We start from the raw sequence: 16,143 nt of genomic DNA, 5'->3' as shown, positions 1-16,143 counted from the left end.
CCAGGAACTGTGGGAGACCCGCTGGATTTATAGGGTGGAGGGTTTTTCCTGGTGGTGACATGCTGGTGGCCCCCACATTATCCACAAAACATCTGGAACATATCACAGACAGCTTATAGACAAGATCAAAAACAAAGAAGAGATAGTGGGACCACCAGGGGGTGTCCCGGCCGTCCATCACGATGGATAGATTTGATAGCTAATGTGTGGCAGGGTGTAGGGATGACCAGTCATGGAAGGATAAAATTTGGGATGCTAACTGGATCATCCTGTTTAATCAAGTAAAAATAAACAAAAGAAACGCCTCTCTTTATTCTCCAGCCAGCCGTTAGGTAGAATATCATTTTTATTTGTCTCTCAGACGCAGAAGTGAAGGTTGTTATGCAGGAGCTCGTAAAAGCCGCCTCCTTCTGCACAGCCGGGTTTCTTATAGTGGACTAACCGTAAGGGGCGGAGCCAAGTGCCCTCACTGGGCGGTTTCTTAGAGCTGCAGGGATGAAGCAGAAGAGAATATGAGCGACGCCCCCTCTCACCCTGGCGGGTTATTACACACCTCGATGGAGCCTGTGAGGAGATCCACTGACATGTACATGTATGCGAGACGAATGCTCACAATCAGCAAACATTAACTGAAACAAATGGCCCAAAAAAAAAAAAAAAATACATAAAGCATGAATTTGAATCCCTGGCTGAAACATAACAGTAATGGACCCCAATATGTAGTCTCCAGTCACAGGTACAAATGATGGTTTCCTGTTATGGGTATTCAAACAGCAAGCATACAATGTGAAAAATGGGAATACTGAGTAGTGGGATGAGGTCGTGTTCTGGGGGTCTTCCATGTAAGCATTTAGTAAGGTCCTCATCAAGCTTCCAATCATTTATTTTTTATTATTTATTTTCCTTTTTTTTTTTTTTTTTACAGTGTTCTTCAGGATTCTGGGCAGTGCCAACAGATGGCACAATGACACCCCTGCCTCCAAAAGGTGACATCTGTGGACCACAGCAACACATTAGTAACCACAGCTCGATCCTGTCACAGAATAAATCCACCGTGGGAGAAAAACAGCTATCAAGTTAAAGGCGTCTCAATTTTCCAATCTATAAAAATAAATAAATAAATAAAAGTCGGTTATTGAGAAGTAATGCAATTTTCATCTGGTCTCCCAAATGGAGGCGGCAATGAAACAATGTTTATTTAGGGAAGGGTTATTAAGATTATTCACGGCGCTGTGATTTTCATCAGCCTGTGACGGCAGACTTTTGGAGGAGCAAATGGCTGTCACAGAAATCGAGCCGAGTGCCCTGGGGAGGCAGGCTTCATGACAGACCAGCGCTTTGGGGACAGAGGAGGCATAAATAAAAGAACAGAGTCGGAGAGCACACGTTTATTTATCTGAGAGTTTATCTGATTAAAATTTCAGTCCAGGGGGTTAGAGGAGACAACCCAGCATGGACCTGCAAACAGACGCACTCACACGATGGCAGAGCACGACTAAGACGAAGCCCGTTCCCTTCATGAGGCTTCAAAGATGCCCGGCGAAGGGATAAACACGCTTCACCATCCAGCCCAAACACCACACATGACCTGGCGCTCAACTTATGAGTACTGCCACCACAGGTGGCATAAATTGCCAGGGCATCTGCAAAATCTGGGCAGGGCACCTCTACTCACCACACAGGCACCCAGCCTTCAAGGCATTCATGAAGAATGAAAATAAAAATCGATATAAAGGTGAAGTCAAGGAAATGCCACCCGATGCCTTCAGACTGGCCAGATCATACATCTAAGACAGTAACCAGAGCACAATAGATAGATAGATAGATAGATAGATAGATAGATAGATAGATAGATAGATGTGAAATGCACTATATAATAGATAGATAGATAGATAGATAGATGAGACTAGATAGATAGATAGATAGATAGATAGATAGATAGATAGATAGATAGATAGATTAAAGGCACTATATAATAGATAGATAGATGTGAAAGGCACTATATAATAGATAGATAGATAGATAGATAGATAGATAGATAGATAGATAGATAGATAGATAGATAGATAGATGAAAGGCACTATATATAGATAGATAGATAGATAGATAGATAGATAGATAGATGAAAGGCATATATAGATAGATAGATATAGATAGATAGATAGATATAGATAGATAGATAGGCATATATAATAGATAGATAGATAGATAGATATATAATAGATAGATAGATAGATAGATAGATAGATAGATAGATAGATAGAGATAGATAGATAGATAGATAGATGAAAGGCACTATATAATAGATAGATAGATAGATAGATAGATAGATAGATAGATAGATAGATAGATAGATGAAAGGCACTATATAATAGATAGATAGATAGATAGATAGATAGATAGATAGATGAAAGGCACTATATAATAGATAGATAGATAGATAGATAGATAGATAGATAGATAGATAGATAGATAGATAGATAGATACTTTATTAATCCCAAGAGGAAATTCTCATTATCGAGCAGCAGTATACTGATACAAAAAAAAAAATTAAATTAAAGAGTAATAAAAATGCATGTAAAAACAGACAATAACTGTCACAGGTAAGACTGGATGTCACTGCCCTGCTGTGGGCAGCCTGACAGAATCACCAGCCAGCTCCATTAGACTGGTGTGGTAAAAAAAAAAAAAGGCAGTAGACAAGAAAATAGGTTTGGGGACGGCCACCCCGTATACCACGGGTGTCAAACTCTGGTCCTGGAGGGCTGCAGTGGCTGCAGTGGCTGCAGGTTTTCATTCAAACCATCTTCTACATTAGTCATCAGTTTTTGCTCTGTCACAAAAGACTCCAGACAATCACAAAGGTTTGGGGCAGCCACCCATTTAATATGATCCTGGCTGCAAAAGGTTTGTAAAGAGTGAGTCCAAAACAGAACTGAATATGTGGAGGTAAGATGGCGGTTTTAAGGGCTAGCAGCATAGACATATATAGATAGACCCCGCATTCACTGTGTTGCCAAGTCGACACGAGACGTCAGCACGTCTGCCCTACCAAGTGTGGCAAAAGTGTCATTTATACTAATACAGGTAGACGTGGAAACCGGGTTTTCTGATGAAAAACAATAACGTTTAAAACAGCATCGCTTACATGCACCACATTTTGGCGAATCGTTTAAATGCAATTATTTATATCCATTTGTACACTAATAATGGCAATTATTAAATAATAATAATTATAATTATCATTATTAAATAATTCCTCTCATGTAAGTAACATTTCTTGGACTGACTTCTTCCATCTCTGAAACATTTCTAGACTTTTTACACAACATATTACTGAAGTATCGGTTAATGCTGAGTCACCTCACGTATAGATTACTGTAATGCTATTCTATCTGGCATCCCAAAAAAAAAAGTATCCATCGCTTACAATTTATTCAAAATTCTGCTGCCAGGATAATAACCTGCTGTTCTAAATCCACTGAACATACTACACCTATTCTCTCTCAACTTCACTGGCTCCCTGTTAACTACAGAATACAATACTAAATACTGCTCTTAACATTTAAAGCTCTCCGCAACCTCACTGATCTCCTCCAGACTTACACTCCTCTCGCTCACTCAGATCCTCATCTGCAGCTCGACTTTCTGTACCACATATCAAACTCTGTGCTATGAGTTCAAGCATCTCTCATAGTGCTCCTCAACTCGGGAATTCTCTTCTCTCTCATATCCGTCTGCTCGATTCAATAACACATTTTGAAACTACCCTCAAAACTTCTCTTTCCAAACTGGCATACCAATTGTGAATTTTGCACTGTTACTGCCAGTTATCTTTGTTTGTTTGCTAATTATTGCTTTTTGATTATCATTCTCTTGTTTTAATTTTACTAATGTTGTTTAATTTTATTGTAAGGTGACCTTGAGTGCTAAAATTATAAAACAGGATTTTCTAAAGGCCAAATATAACCAAAACAATTGTTCAGCCTTACCTATGAAATGTAATTCCCCCGGGATCTGGTTTGGCGCATACAGCGGTTTGTACAATCCCAAGGAGCACATTATTCATTACTTCACTCCACAGCAGTGCCACTCGTAATATGGCGGCGACGTTGCCGTATGATGCTGCTGGTCATGCGGCGTCTAGTAATTCTATGTCTATGGCTAGCAGAGGAAATTATGTCATCTATGCCGGAACCAGAACTGACGTCTTCGGGACCAGAATTGACATCATTAGATGCGCCAGGACTGGAAGTGACGTCATTAAAGGCGCCAGAACTGGAAGTGATGTCATCAATGGCTACCAGAAACGGAAGTGACACCATCGGAACCTGAATGGATTTTCCGGGAATGGTCTTTAAGAGACTGAGAGAGACAGTCAGCACACTCAGCCACCCCCTGGTCTGATGTGGTATTACAGTCACTCAAGCCCTTTAGCTGCCTCCTAATCACACGTGAGAGGCAGCGGCTAATTAAATTCTCTTGCTTTATTCTTAATTGATGGGACTCAGGCCCTCTTAGTTGTCTTTTTTTCCTTAATGAGCCGCCAAACAATAATGAGACCCAAAACAAGCCACCACATGACCAGCTCACCTGTGCCCATCACACAATATCTGAAAATAAAGAATGGTGAAGGTCTCAGTAAGGCTGATCTCTCAGCTCAGCAAAACATCTTGATGGTGTTCTTAGAAAAAAGAGTTTTGGAAATGTCTGCTGCGGCAGAATGAGAGCAGCAACAAGCCATGGAATTAAATAACAGGCTTAATTAACAGAAAGAATTGGCTTCTCATTAAGAGAGTGGTTGGAGTGAAATTAGCTGGAGTTTGAAGCCCCAGTTTAGCAGCTCATCTGTTGGCTTGTTTCACGTCTCATTTCTGTTTGGCTGCCATTTGATGAGTAAAAGAATCAACTCAAAGGACCGAATCCTTAAAAAACAGGGCTATTAAAATGAAGGGGAAAGGAGTTAATTAGCAGTGAAAACTGGTCACTGATTAGGAAAAGGCTCAGAATGAAAACCTGCAGCCACTGCGGCCCTCCAGGCCTGGAGTGCGACACGCCTGCCGTATACTGAAAAATCAGCAAAATTAAAGAAGCGCATCTCTACAGAAGTGGAGTTCACAACTGAACTGAACTAACAGGATGAGTCTGTCCTATAAATACAGCGGATAGGAGGAAGAGGTGGACGGAACAGGAACTGATGTGACAGGAAGATGAATTCTGGGTACCAGAAGTGATGTCATCAGGGCTGGCTGGAAATGATGTTAGTGGGTGGTTCGGTGGTGATGTCACGAGAGGCGGGGCCTTTTGTTGAACTGCAGGGACACGAGAGGAGAGAGGATCAGTCTGCGAGTGCCAGCCCCCGGTCTGGCTGATAAATAACACAATTTGAGCCTGTAAACTGTCCCCCATGCGCACGTGTGTGATGTTGGTCAGGAGATACCACACCTTTAAAAAGAGGTACTCACCTACCGTGGGAGTTTTTTTTTTGTGCTAATCACTTTATTCTTTTAAAACAGATTTGTTTTGTTTTATCCCCGTTTTCAAATGAATTCCATGAGTTTATATCATGGTTTCCATTTTGAAACCCCGGTTTTTGTGATTCCACCATAAAAACCTTATCAAACCATAAAACAATCAACGAATAAACTTTTAAAATGAAAGGGAAAGACTTACTTTGCCCCCCGGGGTGGTCCTTCTTCTCCTTTTTTTGGTGCTAATCGCTTTACTCAATTAAAACAGATTTGTTTTTTTTCTAACCCGTTTTTCAAATGAAATCTATGACTATATATCATGGTTTCCGTCTGAAGACGCTGGTTTTGTGATTCAACCATGAAAACGTTACCAAACCATAAAACAATTAACAAATCTTCTTCTTCTTTCAGCTGCTCCTGTTAGGGGTTGCCAGAGCGGATCATCTTCTTCCATATCTTCCTGTCCTCGTCATCTTGCTCTGTTATCCCCACCACCTGCATGTCTTCTCTCACCACATTCATAAACCTCCTCTTCCTCTCCTCCTCTTCCCTATCAGCTCTATCCTTATCATCCTTCTCCCAATATACCCAGCATCTCTCCTCTGCACATGTCCAAACCAACGCAATCTCGCATCTCTGACTTTGTCTCCCAACTTGACCTGACCCTCTAATGTCCTCATTTCTAATCCTGTCCATCCTCGTCACACCCAATGCCAATCTTAGCAACTTTAACTCTGCCACCTCCAGCTCTGTCTCCTGCTTTCTGGTCAGTGCCACCGTCTCCAGCCCATATAACACAGCTGGTCTCACTACCGTCCTGTAGACCTTCCCTTTCACTCTTGCTGATACCCGTCTGTCACAAATCACTCCTGACACTCTTCTCCACCCTGCCTGCACTCTCTTCTTCACCTTTCTTCCACAATCCCCATTACTCTGTACTGTTTATCCCAAGTATTTAAACTCTTCCACCTTCCTCAACTCTACTCCCCTCATCCTCACCATTCCCCTGACCTTCTTCTCATTCACACACATGTATTCTGTTTTGTTCCTACTGACCTTCATTCCTCTCCTCTCTAGAGCAGATCTCCACCTCTCCAGGGTCTCCTCAACCTGCTCCCTACTATCGCTACAGATCACAATGTCATCAGCAAACATAATAGTCCACGGGGACTCCTGTCTAGTCTCTTTTGTCAACATGTCCATCGCCATTGCAAATAAGAAAGGGCTCAGAACCGATCCCTGATGTAATCCCACCTCCGTCACTCCTAACGTAGACCTCACCATGGTCACACTGCCCTCGTACATATCCTGTACCACTCTTACGTACTTCTCTGCCACTCCCGACTTCCTCATACAATACCACAGAGAGACCCCTTATCAGGTAGGTTGCGTGTGCAGTGGGTGTCAAAAACAAGGGGGTCAATACAATGCAATACAATATGCAGAACAGAACAAATCCTCAATACAGTATAAAAATAAAACTTTTACAAGTACGGAGCAGAATTTCACAGTAGATGATATCACATAATATGATTTTGGATTTGTTTAGAGACCTGGAGACCTCATCCATCAAGCTGCCTCCCCCATTTGGCCAATCTACCACTGAAACAGCGCTGGGCCAGCCAATCCGATGAAAGGACCCCTCTTTCCCATGATTCCTGCGATCCTCCGTCAGGGATGACTTTACCTTAAGCAGGCAAAACAACTTGGCAGGTGGGCAGTGGCACCAAGTGCCACATTTGAGTACCAAGAAAATTGAACCACCAGGAACTGTGGGAGACCCCCTGGATTTATAGGGTGGAGGGTTTTTCCTGGTGGTGACATGCTGGTGGCCCCTACATTATCCACAAAACATCTGGAACATATCACAGATAGCTTATAGACAAGATCAAAAACAAAGAAGAGATAGTGGTACCACCAGGGAGTGTCCCGGCATACAATACCACAACTCCTCTCGAGGCACCCTGTCATATGCTTTCTCCAGGTCAACAAAGACGCAATGCAACTCCTTTTGGCCTTCATCTAAACTTCTCCTTCAACATTAAACAATTAACAAATAAACAATTAAAATGAAAGGGAAAGACTTATTTTTCCCCCAGCGTGGTCCTTTTCCTTTTTTTTTGTGCTAATCGCTTTACTCAGTTAAAACAGATTTGTTTTTTTTTATCCCGGTTTTCCAATGAATTCCATGACTTCATATCATGGTTTCCATCTGGAAACGCCGGTTTTGTTATTCAACAATAAAAACTTTGCCAAACCATAAAACAATGAACAAACAAACATTTAAAATGAAAGGGAAAGAGTTACTTTGCCCCCGGGGTGGTCTTGATTCAAGCAGTTGTATCTTGTCCATGGCCATCTGTAACACACTTGTACAGGGGAGATGTTTCTCTTTCTTTGTATATAACTGCCTCCTTACCCAAATGGCTTCTTTAATGTAATTTATTCGTACCCATTACTTCTTACCCACATTTTCTTGCCTTGACCTGCCAAACTTGACCGTTTCTTTATTTCCTGCACTTTCCATAATTTGCTTTGCCTTCGCCATTTTCCACACTACTTGTGCAGTCTTGCATTCAGACAGTGAAATTTGGATTTTTGACAGAGTTTCTTTTCAACAAGTTATTTTTTGCCATGTACGGCCTGCCATGCTAAGTCTTTCAAATTGTTGGGCAGATATTTACTGGATATCACTTTGCAGATTCCGCTTTTCGACATTTGTTTAATCCATGGGGCAGATTTCTTTTCTTTTAATGTTAGGAAAATTCATTTCGAGTTGATCCAAACTTTCCTCCCATGGACATTCTCATGTTGAATCTCACAACGGACTGGCACCCCGACCCCAAAGCGTAGTCTCCATTCGTGGGTACAAATGATGGCTTTGTGTGAAACACTGGGCATACAATGGTCTGCTTTTTTCTGTGGGTTGTTCCTGCCTTGCCATCCTAACAGCATTATAGGCCTCTGGGCAAAGCAGTGCACAGACACTCAGCAAGTCACAACATACATAGATTAGCATGGAGCCCCTATGCTCGTGGGGCCCCCGGGCAACTGCCCAGCGTGCTCATGCTTTAAGATGACCCTGCCTGTCACCCGAGGACTGCTGGGAAATCAAACCTCTTCTTTAATTAGAATTATTTGTGGACTTGTCTTTTATTATCTGTTGTTTAGAACTCGGGCGGCACATTGGCACAGTGGTAGCCCGGCTGCCTCGCAGTTAGACCTGGATTCACTTCCCGAGTCCTCCCTGTGTGGAGTTTGCATGCTCTCCCTGTGTCTGCGTGGGTTTCCTCCCACAGTCCAAAGACATGCAGGTTAGGTGTATTGGCGATTCTAAATTGTCCCTAGTGTGTGCGCTTAGTGTGTGTGGGTGTGTGTTTGCCCTGCAGTGGGCTGGCGCCCTGCCTGGTGTTTGTTCCTGCCTTGCGCCCTGTGCTGGCTGGGATTGGCTCCAGCATACCCCAGTGACCCTGTATTAGCATATAGCGGTTTGGGTAATGACTGACTATTTAGAACTTAAAAGCCTGAAATTTGTTTTGGTGGGATCTGGGGGGCTATTTTGAAACTCTCACTTCTATTCTGTTATTTTGTTGTGCCATCACTGAAAACCGTCATCAAGGCGGTGGGGATTCATCAGTGGTAAGGCTGTCTCCATTTTAAAAGGAGGTCAGAAACTGAGTGGGCCTTCATGGTCTGCGAGTGTAGCTAGATAGGGGCAGTGAGGCTGAAGAGGGCCCCCTTGCATTTGTTTGTCCGAAGTCAGAAGCCCCACTTCCTCACTCGGGATAAGTTGGGGGTTCCCTTTAGATTAACTGGGTAGGCAGATGCATTCTAATTTAGTGACCACTGAGTCTGCAGGACGTACAGCGGGCAGGTATGGCAGCCCCCAGTGATTTCTCATAGCTGATGTGAAGCCTGCCCCTCAGAGCCCCCATTAACAGGCAGCCCCTTCCATCATACTCCCTCCCTCACTCTATGGATCACATTGTGGCCCGCATTTTCCTCTGCCTCCAAAAATACCAACCAATTTCAAAGATTGATTCAGCGCCTCTCTATTCCAATAACGTATTATAGACCTGATTTATGGCGCCGGCTGCCTGCTGCCTAGTCACAGGGCCCTTTCTGTCCCCCCTTGCTCTGCGCTCGACTCATTGACTCACTTGACGTCTGGTGTCGCAGCACCTAATTTATCATATTTACTGGTCCTAATGAGGCTCTAAAAATCTGGGTCAGGCTGCAGGCGAGTCCTCTGGTCGTGGTGTGGTAGGTGAGGAGTCCTCAAGATGGTCGCTGTGGTCCGGTCACCATGAACACTGACTGGTGGGAGCAAGAGACTGCGTTAGAGGTGGGTGCCATACTGTTATAATGCCCACGTTATAAACTGATTGATCGATTGATCAAACTGTGTAGGGTGTTGACAAATCCGACTTTTGCTTCTCCCTTTGAGTTCAAGATAATTATGACAAATGAGGCTGTGCGGCTGAACAACGATCATCGAATCATCGGGCTGCACCAGCCAGTCAGTTAATTCCTCCTCCGTGAACTTCAGCGGACTTGTGAAATGTTCAATCCACCTCCATCTCTCTTCTTCCTTATAGTTCAAAGTAGGATCACTTTCCAAACTGTTGACCTTCTGATTGGGTGGGCACGCAAGTGGGAGATGACATTCTGCTTGTTACACACTGGCTGAGACTGAACATGAGAGTCAGGCAGGAGAGTTATGGACGGGGTAGAAACAGCCCGGACCAGACAAGACCACCGACTGGAGGCGAAGAGGAGACAAATCCTGCTGTGGATGGAGAAACACTGGTGTCACAATCCATCTGCTAGTAGGTCGGGACTGACCAGGACTGAGGGGGTAATAAGAAAGGCACAAGAGAGGCAGATGTTCCATCCATTATCCATCCCGCTATGTCCTAACTACAGGGTCACGGGGGTCTGCTGGAGCCAACACAGGGTGCAAGGCAGGATACAAACCCTGGGCAGGGCGCCAGCCTACCACAGGGCACACACACACATCCACACACCAAGCACACACTAGGGACAATTTAGAATTGCCAATGCAACTAACCTGCATGTCTTTGGATCGTGGAGGAAACCGGGCCCAGAGGAAACCCACACAGACACGGGGGGACATGCAAACTCCACGCAGGGAGGACCCGGGAAGTGAATCCAGGTCTCGTAACTGTGAGGCAGCAGCGCCATATAATCCTGTGACAAAACAAATCGAATTATGAAAATGCAAAGAAGAAAAATAGAATAAGTAAAACATAGAGACTCTTACCTTGATACAAATGCAGTCACTTTTAGTTCACGTAAGGGTATCAGCAGCCTTAAAATAAAATAAAACTGGATGCTGTTTCAGCCCATGTCATAAATGTAACTCCTCAAAAAAAAACCTCAGGAGCCTAAACCATGCCTTAACATCAACCAACTGCTCAGCCATCAAGCTCCAGTTAGCCTGGCGTACCCTGCACAACCTAACCCTTCTTCTCAAACCTCTTCTTACGGCCACAACTCTACTTATTAGTGATGTGTCGTTCGCAAATGAGCCTGATCTAAGAGACGATCCTTTGTAGTGAATGACAAGAGCCGAATCTTCAGCCGCTCCTGCTCAGCTCTGCTGAGAATCAATGTAGGCAGGGGCTGGACTTTATTTTCAGTCTACCCACGCCTGGTTAAGGTAATGGGAAGAAGACTCTGCATCTTCGCAACATTGTTCCCTTCAGTGAAAGTCTTCTCAAAAACAGGACAAATAATCACCAAGAGTAGGGACGTGCGGTCAGGTGAGGCAGGGGAGGCAGAGCCTCACCTGTCATCATGAAAAGTAAAAATACTAATAATGATAACATAAAATAAATCTGTCCACTGGTCTGTGCTATAGATTTGTTTTCTGTATGATTCTGATAATTGTGATCATTTTTATAGTCAAAATCACTGAATTTGTGCATTTCCTGTTCAAATACACGGGATAAATACGAGGGGGGACCCAAAAATAACTGGAAATATTTTTAAAACGTGTTTAATTTAATTTTCTGTACAAACTACAATTAGTCTACTTCAAAGTACTCTCCATTGGCGGAAATACACTTATCTAACCGTTCGTTCCATTGTTCGAAACGTTTTTTAAATTCGTCTGAAGTAATGCCCATTAATGCTCTGGTTGTTTCTTGTTTTACCTCTTCGACGTCAGCAAAACGGCTTCCTTTCAAGTCTTTTTTCATCTGAGGGAACAAAAAGAAATCACACGGAGCTAAATCCGGTGAGTAGGGTGGGTGGTTCAGGGTTGTCATACCGTTTCAATAACAATAGTTTCTGCAACACTTTTTTCAAGAAGAAAACAAAATTTCACTGCCGCGCGTGTGTCACGATAATCGGCCATCGTAAAAAAACGACGCTTGCACAAACTACTTTTCCAAAATTCACTGAACACAAGCACAACCTTCCAGACTGATGGCACCTGGCAGACTGACTTGTGAGGAGTGTAACTAGATCACCCTAGCGGCCCAACCACGTACTACAAGTACGAACCTAACAACAACAAAATTACGGTTATTTTTGGGTCCCCCCTCGTACAAGGTGTGGTAGTGACGAGCCTCACCTCACCTGGGACTGCGCTCTCCCTCACCTCACACATGGGGTTGATGCCTGCAATTGGCGGCTTCCTGTCACTGTCTCTCTGTATGTTGTCAATATAATGTTTACAGACATGCTTATTATACACCCTGACTGTCCACAGTCTGGCTAATATCTATAATGAATGTGTGTGACATATTTAGTCTTGCTGATCGGACATAAAACCACAGTGAAAAGGGTGGGCATGAGGCAGACAGTACCGTGCTGCCCTGAAGTGGGCACATGTGAGCCCAACAGGCGCTTGTTGCTGCTGTTCTTCTACGCAGGGGCACCAATAAGTTAGCGACATCAGAAAGTCAAGTCCACTGCTGCGGTCCGTTTATGTTTATTTTTTTTGTTCCGCTTGACTACCAAAATGAAAGATTAAGACTTTTAAAAACTAAGGAGGACTTTTATAAGAATGTGACTGAGATTTTCATGAAGAAGGATAGTCTCATGGACTTCATTTACAAATAAAGTTAAGACCATAAACAGGTTTCAGTTTTATAAAAAAAAAACTAGGGGGCTCCGCCACCTGCTCACTTCGCTCGTCAACCCCCGGGTTTTTTTTTCCGGAAATACAATTTAAAGAGATTGTTTTTTCATGGGAATTGTTACATATGCATTATGTTCACTTTTACTTTAAAACTTCAGTAAAAACAATATTTGGAATTAACTTTTCTTCAAGATCACATTGAATTTTGTTTCCTTGTTTGGTCTTACATCGTGATAACGCAACTCGCTTGTTCAAGTTTTACATGTTAGAATTGTCAATATTTATTATAACTAATCTTGTTCCATTGCATAGCCAATCACTTAGACACAAATTACGCAATAACATTACGATACATCCTTCTTTCAACAGTAATTTGCACGGTGGGAGACCGGACAGTGTTAGCATTTGTAGATAATCTTCGTGATATTGTAAGTTGATGTTTTCATCTTCCGCACCATCACCACCAACTGTTTCAGTACAGTCTATTGATACACATTTAACCACTTTGCTGTGTCTGATCGACTATTTCCGTGTTAATTCGTTTGACTTCATCGTTTCTCGCTACCAGGATTGCCCATCTGCTAATTTTTTTCTGTTGATAATCCTTCAGGATAAAATTCTTCAATTGGATTTTTACATAATAAGTCTTCGTTTATTTGAAGATTTTGAATTTTAAAGTTGCCAATGTCTAAAAGTCAGTTTGCGAAAAAGTGTCTTAATTTGTCAGGCATCATTACAGAAGTGGCATCAGACATCATTTCAAACAAATAGTCGCCCGATTTACATAACCCAGCAGCTCATGCTGCTTCTTGAAAGGTACCGTACGTAGTTCCATCTATAATTAGAAAATGTACACGTTCACGTAACAACAATTTTAAATGAAACCATTCGGTATCTTTTGGTGATACAATATTTAATCGAGCAACACTTTTACAATTAATTATTCTTGGATGCCACACTCTTTTTTGTTTCTGCCATGTATAATGTTGAGGAATTTGCGCATAGGAAAAGATTGGGTTGCTGCTTGAAGAGGTGTTGGTGGGGCCAGCAGAAGGCGCTGTGACAAATAGGGGCAGTATTGCTCCCTTGAACCCCTGTCCAAGAATCCAGACACCAAGTAAAAGTCCAAATATTGAATTTATTCTTATGCAACAGTGCACAAAGCACCCTTTCTTCTACGCTACTCATAAATCAAACACAATTACAATACTAAACACTCCTCTGACTCCCAGACGTGTTGCCCTCCTACCACCCAGCTCAGCTCGATGCTCTGGTGTCTTTCTTAGTCTTTTATATCCCATGACCCGGAAGTGTTCCCAAAGTCCTTCAGTTCATGATTCCTTATTACATCTGGGTCAGATAAAAAGTCCTTCTTAACCCCGGAAGCAGGTCACTTCCGCAGTCGCTTTGTCTATGACGTACGTCCGGGTTATAGGGCACATGTCACTCTCTGGGCCTCCCTGTTGCGTCCTGTGTTGGCCCCTGGGGTATCCATCAGGTTTGTAAAGGTCCATGATTCCCTGCTGGCATCCGGGGCACCTCCATGCTGCAGGGAGAGCTCCATCTGGTGGCCTGGGGGTATTGGCTGGGGTGACAAGCTGGCCATAGACCACAGCGCTTACCCTGTGGTTTGAATGTGAATCCCAATGTGCCAATGCAGTGTGCTGTGAAAATTGCGCCATCCTTTAGATAAGGCAAAATACCAAAGTCCTGACTCTCTGTGGTCATTAAAGATCCATGGGCATCCTTTGTAAAGAGGAGGGTGTATCCTGATGTACAGGCCCATCGTGGCCTAGTCATTCTGGCCCCCGTAATCATCCCCTGTCTCTAATTGGCTATCTCTCTTGCCATGGGGCCATTGTGCTGTAAAAATGATGCTGCCCTTCGGATGACGCGTAAAACTGAGGTCCTGGCTCTCTGTGGTCATTAGAGGTTAATGGGCATCATTTGAAATGACTAGAGTGTATCCCAATGTCCAGGCTAAATTGCCCCCCATGGCCTGGTCATTCTATCCCCCAAATCATCCGCTGTCTTAAACTGGCTAACTATCTCCCTCACCCCTTCACCACCAAATAGCTAACGTGCGGTGAGCATACTGGTGCAAAATGGCTGCCATTGCATCATCCAAGTGGATGCCACACATTGGTGAATTATTATTTAAAACCACTCAGAGTATGAGAAAAGCACTATATAACTGTGAATTATTATTATTATTATTATTATTATTATTAATATTAATATTACTATTATTATTGTCTGTGTTGGAATTGACTAAGAGGACCAAATACCTTGCTGTGACCCTGGCACCTGATCTTACTTGGTCAATTAACACCACAGCCATAGCCACTTGACTTGACGTCTCCTGTGTGTTGACTCTGGCACAGTGCCTGCTGGGGTTGGTGAAGTGCATGCTGGGTCATAAAACTGTGTCATGTTCCACTGAGGCAGTGATGTAAATGCACAGGAGTTTCATGCTTAGGGCACCTCATAAGGGGCTATCGCCCCCTTTCACCCTCCACAGGGTACATTTATAGCCCACTGGGACCAAAGCTACTTGACGGAGTGAATGGAGCAGACGTCTCATCTTCTCACGTCGGCAGAGCAGCCACAGGGACAGTGCAGGGGACAGCAGCTGCGAGACATGGCTGTAGGTGGACCAGCTAGTCAAGTGAGGGTATGCAACTTTGCCTGAAACAGATTTTATTTTTTAAAAGATGGCCACCAAAACGGGACGATCTTAAATGGCTGCTTAAGGCACATTTTATTTTCTCAGACCTACAATTAAGTCCGCAAAGGATACACTGGAGGATAAGATTCTTTGTGACGGACTTGCGTTATAAATTTTATAGTAGCATTCAATTGTAATTTGTTTATAGAAATGCAAGAATGTAAATCAGTAAAAGAATGTGGCTACAATTAATTTTTATTGCTTTATGTTCCCAGGCATTTTGTCTCCTACGTCTCGTATTTTTGGTTAATAATCTTTAAAACAGTACGCCGCACACATAACGAGTAATAAAGTTGGATTTGCAGGGCAGGAAACAAACCAGTGGGCTGCCTAGTGTGGCGCCCTGGTGGCTACGACTTTAAAGTGCAGAGTGTCAGGAGCTGGCAGGGACTCCCACCCAAGCCCATTGGTTTTCACTATTATGATCTATCATATTTATCAATTTTGCCCTCATTTCAGTGATTCTTTAGTAGTGTTATACACTCACCTAAAGGATTATTAGGAACACCTGTTCAATTTCTCATTAATGCAATTATCTAATCAACCAATCACATGGCAGTTGCTTCAATGCATTTAGGGGTGTGGTCCTGGTCAAGACAATCTCCTGAACTCCAAACTGAATGTCAGAATGGGAAAGAAAGGGGATTTAAGCAATTTTGAGTGTGGCATGGTTGTTGGTGCCAGACGGGCCGGTCTGAGTATTTCACTATCTGCTCAGTTACTGGGATTTTCACGTACAACCATTTCTAGGGTTTACAAAGACTGGTGTGAAAAGGGAAAAACATCCAGTATGCGGCAGTCCTGTGGGCGAAAATGACTTGTTGATGCTAGA

The sequence above is a fragment of the Polypterus senegalus genome, chromosome 13 (assembly GCF_016835505.1).
Source record: "Polypterus senegalus isolate Bchr_013 chromosome 13, ASM1683550v1, whole genome shotgun sequence".
Classification (NCBI taxonomy): Eukaryota; Metazoa; Chordata; class Cladistia; order Polypteriformes; family Polypteridae; genus Polypterus; species Polypterus senegalus.
The sequence above is the reverse complement of the archived record's forward strand: the minus strand, read 5'-3'. Positions refer to the sequence as shown.